Source organism: Podarcis cretensis (genome assembly GCF_951804945.1).
Source record: "Podarcis cretensis genome assembly, chromosome: 13".
NCBI lineage: Eukaryota > Metazoa > Chordata > Lepidosauria > Squamata > Lacertidae > Podarcis > Podarcis cretensis.
The window spans coordinates 10,839,738-10,850,763 of NC_137182.1; the positions used below are offsets into that span (position 1 = coordinate 10,839,738).

At 42.6% G+C, this 11,026-nt stretch overlaps 1 long non-coding RNA gene across 1 annotated transcript; it reads right to left on the reverse strand.

The window, feature by feature from the left end:
- Positions 1 to 1,156: 1,156 nt before the first annotated feature.
- LOC307201347 lies at positions 1,157 to 3,545 on the reverse strand. Its single transcript, XR_013832681.1, has 2 exons — positions 3,059 to 3,545; positions 1,157 to 1,660 (listed from the first exon to the last, which is right to left on the reverse strand). It is a non-coding gene; the product is annotated as an uncharacterized lncRNA (long non-coding RNA).
- Between the last annotated feature and the right edge of the window lie 7,481 nt (positions 3,546 to 11,026).

An 11,026-nucleotide genomic window follows, 5' to 3' on the forward strand; every position in this document is an offset into this window, starting at 1 on the left:
TCATCAGTTCCAGGCTGGCGATAGCGTATGGGTGAAAGAGTGGAAACGCGATCCACTTGCACCTAAGTGGCGTGGACCTTACACCGTCTTGCTCTCTACTCCAACAGCGGTGAAGGTAGCTGAGGTCCTGGATTCATCACTCTCGTTTGAAGAAGTCCGAAGGCAGTTGGACGTGCAAAGGTGACCCCTCTAATCCTTTAAAACTGACTCTCTCCAAAAAAAACCCTGTATCTAGCCCTACCGGGAACGGGCTAGGTCACGGGCAACATTTAGATGACCGGCCTGCTGCAGCCACAACCTGGAAGCTGGCTGACCTGCGCACGCCTGAAGCTTGAGGAGCGTCTGAACCAGCGACTGTGAACGGAAAAATTCTCTTATACAGTTGATTGACTGCCCCCTTGTGGAACAATTATAAGGGATATTACTCATTGGGGATCCTCGGGATATATGTTTTGGTCTTGGTGGTTCCCCATTTTTGTCACTGGGGGAATTATATTGGGACTAATATTTATTTGCTATCACAATAAGGTAATCTTTTGTGGAAGGAATGCATATACTAGACATCAACATGATTTTTTTATTAATCCTAATCCCTTGGGAAGGGGAAGGGTCCTTGAATCTGACCAAATTTGCTAAATATGGATTCCGCCATGACCACAATATGTAAGATATATTACTACTTATTTGTCATTTATAGATAGAAGAATATATAGCTTTTTGTTTCCCATAAAAGGACAGAAGGAAATGGGTGTATCTTTTGTGATTGGTTCTAGCAAACAGCCAATAGGAATTTCAACCAGGCTGATTGGACAGAGGCAGCCACAGGAGGAGCAAGGGGGCTGGATTAAGGAAATATAAGTGCTGGCCAGAATGGCAGGAGGGCAGGCCAGAGCTTGGTAACCATATACCACTGTGCCTCATATTTATTTGTCTGACAAATAAGTTATTATTTTAATTTCTCTATTGCTGCGTTGAATATTTCATTCCAGCTAAGCATTAACCACAAGCAGGGTGCTACACTATACTAAGACTAAACATTCTCTGTTAAAAACAGTTATGGTAAAAATCGTTGAAAGGCATAAATCAGAGAAACGAAAAAGATTCTAATAAGGCACCTGTGAGTACCAACTGGGCACAACCCTCCTGCGTCAATGTATTTTGGGGGGGGGGGTGTTTATGCAAATACCACAAATTGCAACTTCTATTTTCTCTCTCCCCCCCCCCCCCCGCTAGACACACTCTGAGCAACCCGATGGTTCAAGTACTGTATAAAATATCCTTTTTGGTACAATGTTTTGTATAAAAACCGAAGTGGAATAAAAGGTTTAAAATGCTCAAAATGACTGATTATTTTTTTTAAAAAAAATGATTTACATGAAAAATAGTAAAAAATATAATTTAAAACAACATTCATTTCCAGTATTAGTGAGATCTGCTGGACCTTTGGTTACATTCACCAAGATCGGGACAGGATTTAAGGCAAGATGTCAAATTGGCACCAAAGTGATAAACTGTATGCAATGGGCTGAAGGCAGAGTAGATTTGGGGGCTGGCTGGTGTGGTCAGTGGACTGGCTTCTCCCGGACGCTGACAGAACCATCTTCCATGCCAAAGTAAACCCATTCCGCCATGTCGATAAACAGGCCTGTTTCCACCACCCCTAGAACAGAAAAGCAAAATCACGTCTGAATGCAACAGAAGTATTAATAACCACTGAAAATACTGGACTTGTAAGATACAAGTCATAGGTTTGTAATTTCATCCCACTGGGGGCAGAATGAATTTCTGAACTGTGCTATCTTTGGGCCTGTTTATATTTTAATTTAAAAAAAATAAAATTAGAGAGAGACCAGAAATGCACGTTTTGCTAAATGCTGGATCATACTGTAAAGATAAGTTATAGAATCAAGGTCAAGCAACGATGGAAGCAAGTCAGATTTTAACTCACATTTCGAGTTATGTCGAACCAATGGGGGTGGGGTTTGTGTGAGTTGGTGGGATGCTTTGTGTTACTAACATGTACATATGTGTAAACGTTTGTTTCTGTTATTTTGCAGAGATAAAAACTTCAATAAAAATTAATAATAAAAAACAGGAACATTTAAAACATTTCAGTGCAGTATATTGTAGCACAGCGTTGAAATATTTTTTATTATTTGCAGAATATAGATAGATATCTTTTCAAAATGAGGGAATGAGCATCAGGCGATACTGCGAGCTCACAACTTTTGTTGAGTTTGCATACACACTTAAGGTGCATATACATACTTAGATATATGTAAGAGGCTCATTCATAATTATATTTTGGGAATGATTTATGTTTTACACTTTCTGGATGACTCGTCTTCATATTATAAAGCAGTCATATTCTATGTTATGAAATAAGCACTGCTAGGAGCTGCTTCTTTCTGTTTTCCTGGACCAATTCCTGGACCTATCAATAATAATAATAATAATAATAATAATAATAATAATAAATGGTGTGGCAGGAGCAAATTTTTTTCCTGGAGAAATAAGTTTGAGAACCACTGCTTTATATAATGGTAGAAAAATGTTATCCACATGTGCCATTGTCCTACACCTCAAGATGGTTTTTCTGTTACTGTATTTACAAAATATTCGTTTTGAAACTCTTAATAAAGTTACAAAAAGTAAAATAAAATAAATGATGCTACAATATATCCTAACACAGGTGATCTGAGATAACCACATATAGAGCAATCTACACCAATGGCGCCACCTGCTGTCTAACAGTTGCAAATACAGCATTAACGCCTCCACTAGGCTTTCGGTAAAAGAAATATTTTCTAAGAATTCATATTTATCACTGTACTAAGACGATGTACAGTCAGGGGCAAAAATAAGTTCCAAAGCACTTAATTCTACTCTTGTGTTATTCAGGCATTAGGCATATATTTATAAAGAAGAGGACTGGACCCACTAATTAATAACTTTTTAGAATTTTTAATTCCACAGTTGTACAGCTGTTAATATGCCTGCTACAAGGGATTCTTTTTAAAACCCTCATGAAATACGCTTCTGTTGCAAGACTACCTACCTGGTATCATCTTGATTGCCACATTCGCTTCACGCCAGTTATGGACTTTATCAAATTTCCAGTCCAATAAGAAATTCCCATTGTCAGTCACAACAGGGCCCTAGCAGCGAAGAGAATAGGCAGAGATTCATTTTTTAAGAAACAAAAATCAAAATGGGTGAAACAAAACAAACCCCAATTTTCAAGTGAAAACTTAAGCACCCTAAAACTGAATCATCATGAACCTGAACAGGTTCATGTATGCATAAGTGGTGGGAATGTGAAAGAATAAGAGAGTTCTGGGATATTATATACAATGAATTAAAAAAGATACTCAAGTTCCCATTTACAAAAAGACCGGAGGCCTTCCTATTAGAATGTATAGTATTTAAGGAGTATTTAAAAAATTGTTGTGACAACAAAAATCTCCTGGCAGACCTCGGATGATTCTTGTAATATATAGGTGATAAATAACAGAACATCGTGAAAATATTTATAATGGGTGGAGGAAGGGTGTCAGCACCTGGCCTAGACGGCTCTGGTTGCCCTAACAGATGATCTCCGTAGACAACTGGATCGAGGCGGGTCAGGACTGCTGATCCTTTTAGATTTGTCAGCAGCCTTTGACATGGTCGATCATGATCTTCTGGACCACCGCCTCGCAGACGGGGGCATACAGGGCATAGCCCATAACTGGCTGTGCTCTTTTATCTCTGGTCGGGGACAGAGGGTGGCACTAGGGAGGGAAATGTCATCGCGCCACTCCTTGGTGTGTGGAGTGCCACAGGGCGCAATTCTCTCCCCAATGCTTTTAAACATCTTTATGGGCCCCCTTGCCCAGATTATCCGGAGCTTTGGGCTGGGCTGTCACCAATATGCTGATGACACTCAGCTCTATCTGCTGATGGATGGCCACACCGACTCGACCCCGAACACACTGACCAGATGCTTGGAAGCTGTGGCTGGATGGTTTCGTGGGAGCCGATTGAAACTAAATCCTTCGAACACAGAGGCCCTATGGCTGGGTCGGGATGGCATGGGGATGAGGGACCAACTCCCTTCTCTTGCAGGGGCCCAATTAGTGCCATTGCCTTCCGTTAAGAGTTTGGGTGTAATCCTTGACGCCTCCCTTTCCATGGAGGTGCAAGTTACAGCAACAGCCAAGGCGACATTTTTCCACCTTTGCCTCATCAAGCAGTTGGTCCCTTACCTTTCCCGCCCTGACCTGTCCACAGTGATCCATGCGACGGTCATCTCCAGGCTTGACTACTGTAATTCGCTCTACGTGGGGCTGCCCTTGAAGCTGACCCAGAAACTCCAGAGGGTGCAGAATGCTGCAGCGAGGCTCCTCACGGGGTCTCTGCCATGGGAGCATATTCACCCAGTGCTTTTCCAGCTGCACTGGCTCCCGGTGGAGTACAGGGTCAGATTCAAGGTGCTGGTTTTGACCTTTAAAGCCCTTCATGGCCTAGGACCCTCGTACCTACGGGGCCACCTCTCCCGGTATGCCCCACGGAGAGCCTCAAGGTCCATAAATAGCAACACCCTAGTGGTCCCAGGCCCTAAGGAAGTTAAATTAGCCTCAACCAGAGCCAGGGCCTTTTCGACACTGGCTCCAGCCTGGTGGAACGCTCTGCCTCATGAGACCAGGGCCCTGCAGGATCTGATTTCTTTCCGCAGGGCCTGTAAGACAGAGTTGTTCCACCTGGCCTTTGGCTTGGAGCCAATTTGATTCCCTCCCTCTCTTTCTTTTTTCCTTTCCTTCTCCTCCTGCGATGAGGCTACATTTTAGTATTTTAATGTTTCAATATTTTAATGTTGTATTTTAATTTTGTTTTTAAGTTGTAATCATTCAACTTGTTTTTATTATTGCTTGTAAGGCGCTCTGAGCCCGGCCTTGGCTGGGGAGGGCGGGGTATAAATAAAAATTATTATTATTATTATTATTATTATTATTATTATTATTATTAAAATCATAGGTGGGAGCTTTTCAAGATCCTATCCCCACAGCAGAATCCCAGAATCACTGCTACATTCAAACATTGAGAGTCCTGTGACAGTTTTCGCATCCTAGACTTTGCAAGTGCATGCAGCTTTTCCCCTTTAAGATTTTACTTCTGCCTTCAGACGGCCCATTTCTGCTGATGAAGAGGGAAAGGCCCAATTTTGAGTTAGATTGTGATGAAGGTAGTGTTCATTCCACCGCTTGTGTTTTTACATATGAATGGACTTTGATTATCAGTTGCTAGGTGCATTTCAAGCTATGGTTTGCATGAAATGCAAGAGGAAAACTTTGTTTTCTTATGTCTTGCTAGTGTAGATTGCTTTGGCGCTGTTCTTCGTCTGCCTCATTTCCCCCCCACTGTGAATCTTGGGATACAGTGGTGCCTCGCAAGACGAAATTAATCCGTTCCGCGAGTCTCTTCGTCTAGCGGTTTTTTCGTCTTGCGAAGCAAGCCCATTGACGGCTTAGTGGATTAGCGCTATTAGCGGCTTTTAGCGGCTTATCGGATAAGCAGATAAGCAGATAAGCGGCTTAGCGGCTTAGAAAGGGGGGGAGGGAAAAAACCCCGCAGGAACTCGCAAGACATTTTCGTCTTGCGAAGCAAGCCCATAGGAAATTCGTTTTGCGAAGCACCTCCAAAACGGAAAACCCTTTCGTCTAGCGGGTTTTTCGTCTTGTGAGGCATTCGTCTTGCAGGGAACCACTGTAACAACAACAACAACAACAACAACAACAACAACAACAACAGATTTTATTCATACCCCGCTCTCCCCAGCCAAGGCCGGGCTCAGGGCAGCTAACAACCAATAATAAAAATGAGTTGAATGAATACAACTTAAAAACAAGATTAAAATACATTAAAACAATTAAAATGCAGCCAGCCATTCATATCCTCTCCCAAGATTCTATAAGTCTGTCAGGCCCATTTAATCCCCCCACCCACTTAGTCTGCTTTTTCCTATTCCACCTGTTTTGTAGCTTCTGGAGGCCACTGAGCATGCTCAATCTTCCTCAAGCTTTTCAATTTTTTTTTTACTCAGATATATGCTGCTTTTCAATATTTTTTTTTACTCAGATATATGCTGACACCCCCCTTTTGTTTCTCAGAGGCCCCGTTGCAGCTGAAACATTAACATTTTAAAAATGGAATCAGTCCAGTCTGCACCAAACCACCTAATCTTGCTGTCCGAGGGAACGGTTGTGTATTCAACCATTGCATCATAAAACCACTAAATTTCATTCATGCAAAGGTTTTTACACTTACATGCATTTTTCTAAAAATAAAAATAATAAATAATAATAAATTTTTATTTATACCCCGCCCTCTCCAGCCAAGACCGGGCTCAGGACAGCAAACAACCAATAATAAAAACAAGTTAATTAAAATACAATTTAAAAGATTAAGATACAACATTAAAACATTAGTATGCAGCCTCTTCACAGGAGGAGAAAGGAAGAAGAAAGAGGGGGAGAGAATCAAACTGATTCTAAGCCAAAGGCCAGGTGGAACAACTCTGTCTTACAGGCCCTGCGGAAAGAAATCAGATCCCGCAGGGTCCTGGTCTCATGAGACAGAGCGTTCCACCAGGCCGGAGCCAGTGTTGAAAAGGCCCTGTCCCTGGTTGAGGCTAATCTAACCTCCTTAGGGCCCGGGACCTCTAGGGTGTTGCTATATATGGACCTTAAGGTCCTCCGTGGGGCATACCAGGAGAGGCGGTCCCGTAGGTATGAGGGTCCTAGGCCGGAAAAGGGGAAATATTTCTTATTAAGCTTATCCATGAATGAAGAAATGGTCTTCATGCATTTATTCCTGAAGGATGCATTTAGACCTGAAGGAGAGCTCAAGTCAGTAGAGCATGACTCTTAATCTCAGGGTTCAACCCCCATGTTGGCCAAGAGATTGCAGGGGTTGGGGTGGACTAGATGCCCTTCAGGGTCCCTTCCAACTCTACAATGCTATTATTCTCTTGCAGGGGAGGCACGGAATCAACAAGACAAGCAACACAGCTCATCAACGCTCTGATCAAAGATCCCGACAAAGAAATCGACGAACTCATTCCAAAGAACCGTTTGAGAAGCTCTGCGGCCTATCCCAAAACAGGGGCTCACGCCAGCCCCACGACTAGCCACAATTCCGTCGCTGGGAGCAAGGTGACCACCGTCGCAATCTCCTCCTCGTCTCAGATGGCCACAGCGCTTTCCGTGCCTGTCCTCCCTTCGGCACCGACACATAAAGCAGTCAAGAACCCGGTGAATAACGTGCGGCCTGGGTTTCCAGTTTCTCTGCCGCTGGCCTACCCTCCTCCCCAGTTTGCACACGCCTTGCTGGCTGCTCAGACTTTCGCTGGAATCCGGGAGTCAGTGCTTCCCCCAAGGCAGGGGGGACAAACGGTCATAACCAATGCCTAAGCAACCACTCACAATTTGTATGTTCAATAAAGTTGTGGCCAAAATTATGCCAAAAACCTTAAACAAAAATTTATGAGTGATTTGTGAGTTATTGGGGTAGGGGTGTTTTGGGGGACCTCAGCACGCAAAAATGCTGTCTGTTAAAATTAGCAGCTGCCGGTGCTCCCCCAAGGGCTGTTCCTGGTGCATATACCTGACTGCTTGAAAGGTTCGAGGCAAAGGTACCCAAGTGCGCAGAAGGTGGGACTTCCGGTTGGCACCAGCGCTAATGGCGGCTCTTTCTCTGATCTCCGGAGAAAGGGCTGCTCCACGAGTTCGGGTCTGACCGCTACGGCGAAGCGGGGACCCCTAAAATCACAGGCGCGGAAGCCTGTTAACAAGGAGACTCGGTGGGCACCTTTTGCGCCCCCCTTTACTGCAAAAGAGCCTTTTTAAAGGCTCCGGAGGAGCATCGGGGGTGTGCGGAGCTGAGAGTCGTTACCCAGCCCGTGGAGTGAAGCCGCGTCGCCATTGACGGAGAGCGCCGATTCCTTCCTGAAATTTGGACTGAAAAGGGATTCCCATGAGTAGGATTGGAAATCTTACTGGGATTTTAAATTAAAGTTTCTAAAAATCTGGCCGAAAGTGGGGACGGTAAATAAAGGAAGTCTGCCTCCCCCGGACTGCATGATCGCTAAAGCAATGGAACTAGAAAGCTGTAATTGATAATTGATGGTGAACATTTGAGAGGACTAACCCTAGCATTGAAGTTTAACTCCCCCCCTAGTAAGCAGGAACAGGGGGGGGGAAGAAGAAGAAGAAAAGGAAACCTGCATGAGAAAATCTTAAGGGACAATTTGCTGTAGTCTCTGACTCTGGGAACGGACTGTCTGGGTGAAGCACTTTGACAGGGAACTGTCAGATTTGTTGCAAAGTGGGGACTTTATTAGATACAATCGTCTGAGATTCTGTAGAAATAATATTGTTGCAACTAAAAGACTGAAAGACGCTCTTTAATAACTTTTTCCCTCTGAGGGTTTTTGGATTCTTTGTTTCTTTTGCTTATTGGATATCTTGGCTCCCTCTAGAGGGCTGAAGGCAACAGTTGCAACATTGACTGTTAAAAACAAAGTCACTGGATTTTTCCATTCAAGACCTGTTCCTGTGGGAACGACCTTGGGACATGAGTGGCCCTGCAGATGAAATAGCAACAAGATCTAAGGCTAAAGCAGCACAAAAGAAAAGGGGCTCTTTATCAGGATTACTGCCAACAGGCCCAGTTGGACAGGAAAAAGGAATAAGTGCATTCATGGAGTCAGTGACGCAGGCATTATTGAAGATAAATGAATCTTTAGAAAAGCTGAATAAACAGAGCACAGAAAATACCAAGCAATTGGCAGACCTTACGGCAAAACTAGACTTAAACACCAAAAGCGTGACATCTAACACAGAGATTATAAATAAATTGGTGCAAGAAAACGCCACAATCAGGAAAATTGCGGAAGAAGCCAAATCCACTGCGGAATCTACACAGGGAAATTTAGTACCGGTTTGCAGGAGGCTTGACCAACATGAGGCGACCCTCTCTTTGTGGGATATGCAACGGAAGGAGAAGAATTTGAGACTTAGGCTTGTTCCAGAAAGTGAAGGGGACAACCTAGTGGACTTTCTCACAAAAGAAATTTCAGATTTCTGGCAGGTGAACCTAGAGGAAAAAGAATTTGAGATAACAACTGCCTTCAGATTGGGCAGAAGGCAAGGCAGGAAGATTCCAAGGGATTGCCTGATAACATTGAGATCTAAAGAGGAAAGAGACAAGATACTAAATTTGCATTATCAGAAGACGCTCCAGATCGAAAACGCCTCTGTGCAAATCTACAGGGATATCCCAAAATATATTCTGGAGGTAAGAACCTACTTCTAGAATTTGGTTGACCTGCTGAAGAAGAACAACATATCCTTTAGGTGGGAATATCCACAGGGTCTGTCCTTTAACTTTAAAGGAAAGAAAGTTAAAATAAGAACAGTACAAGATAAAGAACAATTTTTGGACAGATACAAGGAAGACTTGGTGAAAGGAGTGTTAAACTCGACATCAGACACAGATTTGGGGAACTTGACATTTGGACTTAAATCACCAACGGAAGAAGAACAGTCGTAGGGCGCGACTGGAGGGAACTAACCAATAATGTCTCTGCGGTTTTTAACCTGGAACTGTAATGGACTGAACCTTCCCAGAAAAAGGCGCGAGGTTTTTCACATTTTGAAAAGAGAACAATTGGATTTGATTTGTTTACAAGAAACCCATGTGACAAGGGCACACAGAAGATTACTTATAAACAAAAGATTGGGACAAGAATTTATTTCATCAGATAAAGTTAAGAAAAGAGGAGTGGTGATCTATGCAAAAGAGAAACTGGCTCCAAAACTGATTTTTAAAGATGAACATGGAAGAATTTTGGCAATTGAGATACAAATTCAAGGGGGAAAAATTTTGATATTTGGAATTTATGCACCGAATGAAGGGAAGGCAGAATTTTACAAGAAACTGCATGAGACATTAACGGACTATTTGGATTATAAGGTGATTCTTTTAGGAGATATGAATGGCGTCGTCTCTACAAATATGGACAAAGCACAAAGACAGGTGATCTCTAAGGATGGGAGATTACCTAAGACTTTCTTTGAAATGACTGACAATATGGACCTGATTGATATCTGGAGAACAAGAAACCCTCTTGAGAGAGAGGGAACATTCTTTTCGGAATCACAGATGACTTGGACAAGAATAGATCAAATATGGATTACTAGTGGAATGGCTCCAAAGATAAAAAAAGTGGAAATCTGCCCAAAGACATGCTCCGACCATAATGCGGTAAAGATGGAAATGAAAACAACAACAGCTGGCTCCTTTAGATGGAGAATGAATGACACCTTATTTAGAGATCCAGAGGTTTATCAAAAGGCCCAAAAAACTTTGAAGGACTACTTTGAGATAAATCTGAGGACAGAAGTGGAGAAAAGAGTGATCTGGGACGCAAGTAAGGCCGTGATGCGGGGTTTCCTGATACAACAGAACTCTTTAAAAAGGAGGAAACAAAATGAGAAGAAAGACAAGATTTTGGAAAAGATAAAAGAAAGCGAAAAGAAACTGAGATCTAAACCAAAGTCACATGAGATTTTGAGAGAAATTAAATTGTATCAGAAGCAATATATGGAATTGATGAACCAAGAGATTGAATGGAAAATTAAGCAAATGAGACAAAGGACATTCGAATCGGCAGATAAATGTGGGAAACTCCTATCATGGCAATTGAAGAAGAGACAGAAATTGAATACAGTCACAAGCTTGGAGGTGGATGGAAAGAACATTTTTAAACCAAATGAGATCAGTAACTGCTTTCAGAGTTATTTCAGAAGATTATATGCACAAGGGCCGGAAAACGAAGGAGAAATGGAAGAGTTCCTTAAGAAATATGGATTACAAAAAATTTCGCAACAAAGCACGTTGGCTTTAAATGAGAAAATAACTGAACAAGAAATAGAGGGTGCCATTCAAAATATGCAATTGGGGAAATCTCCAGGACCAGATGGAT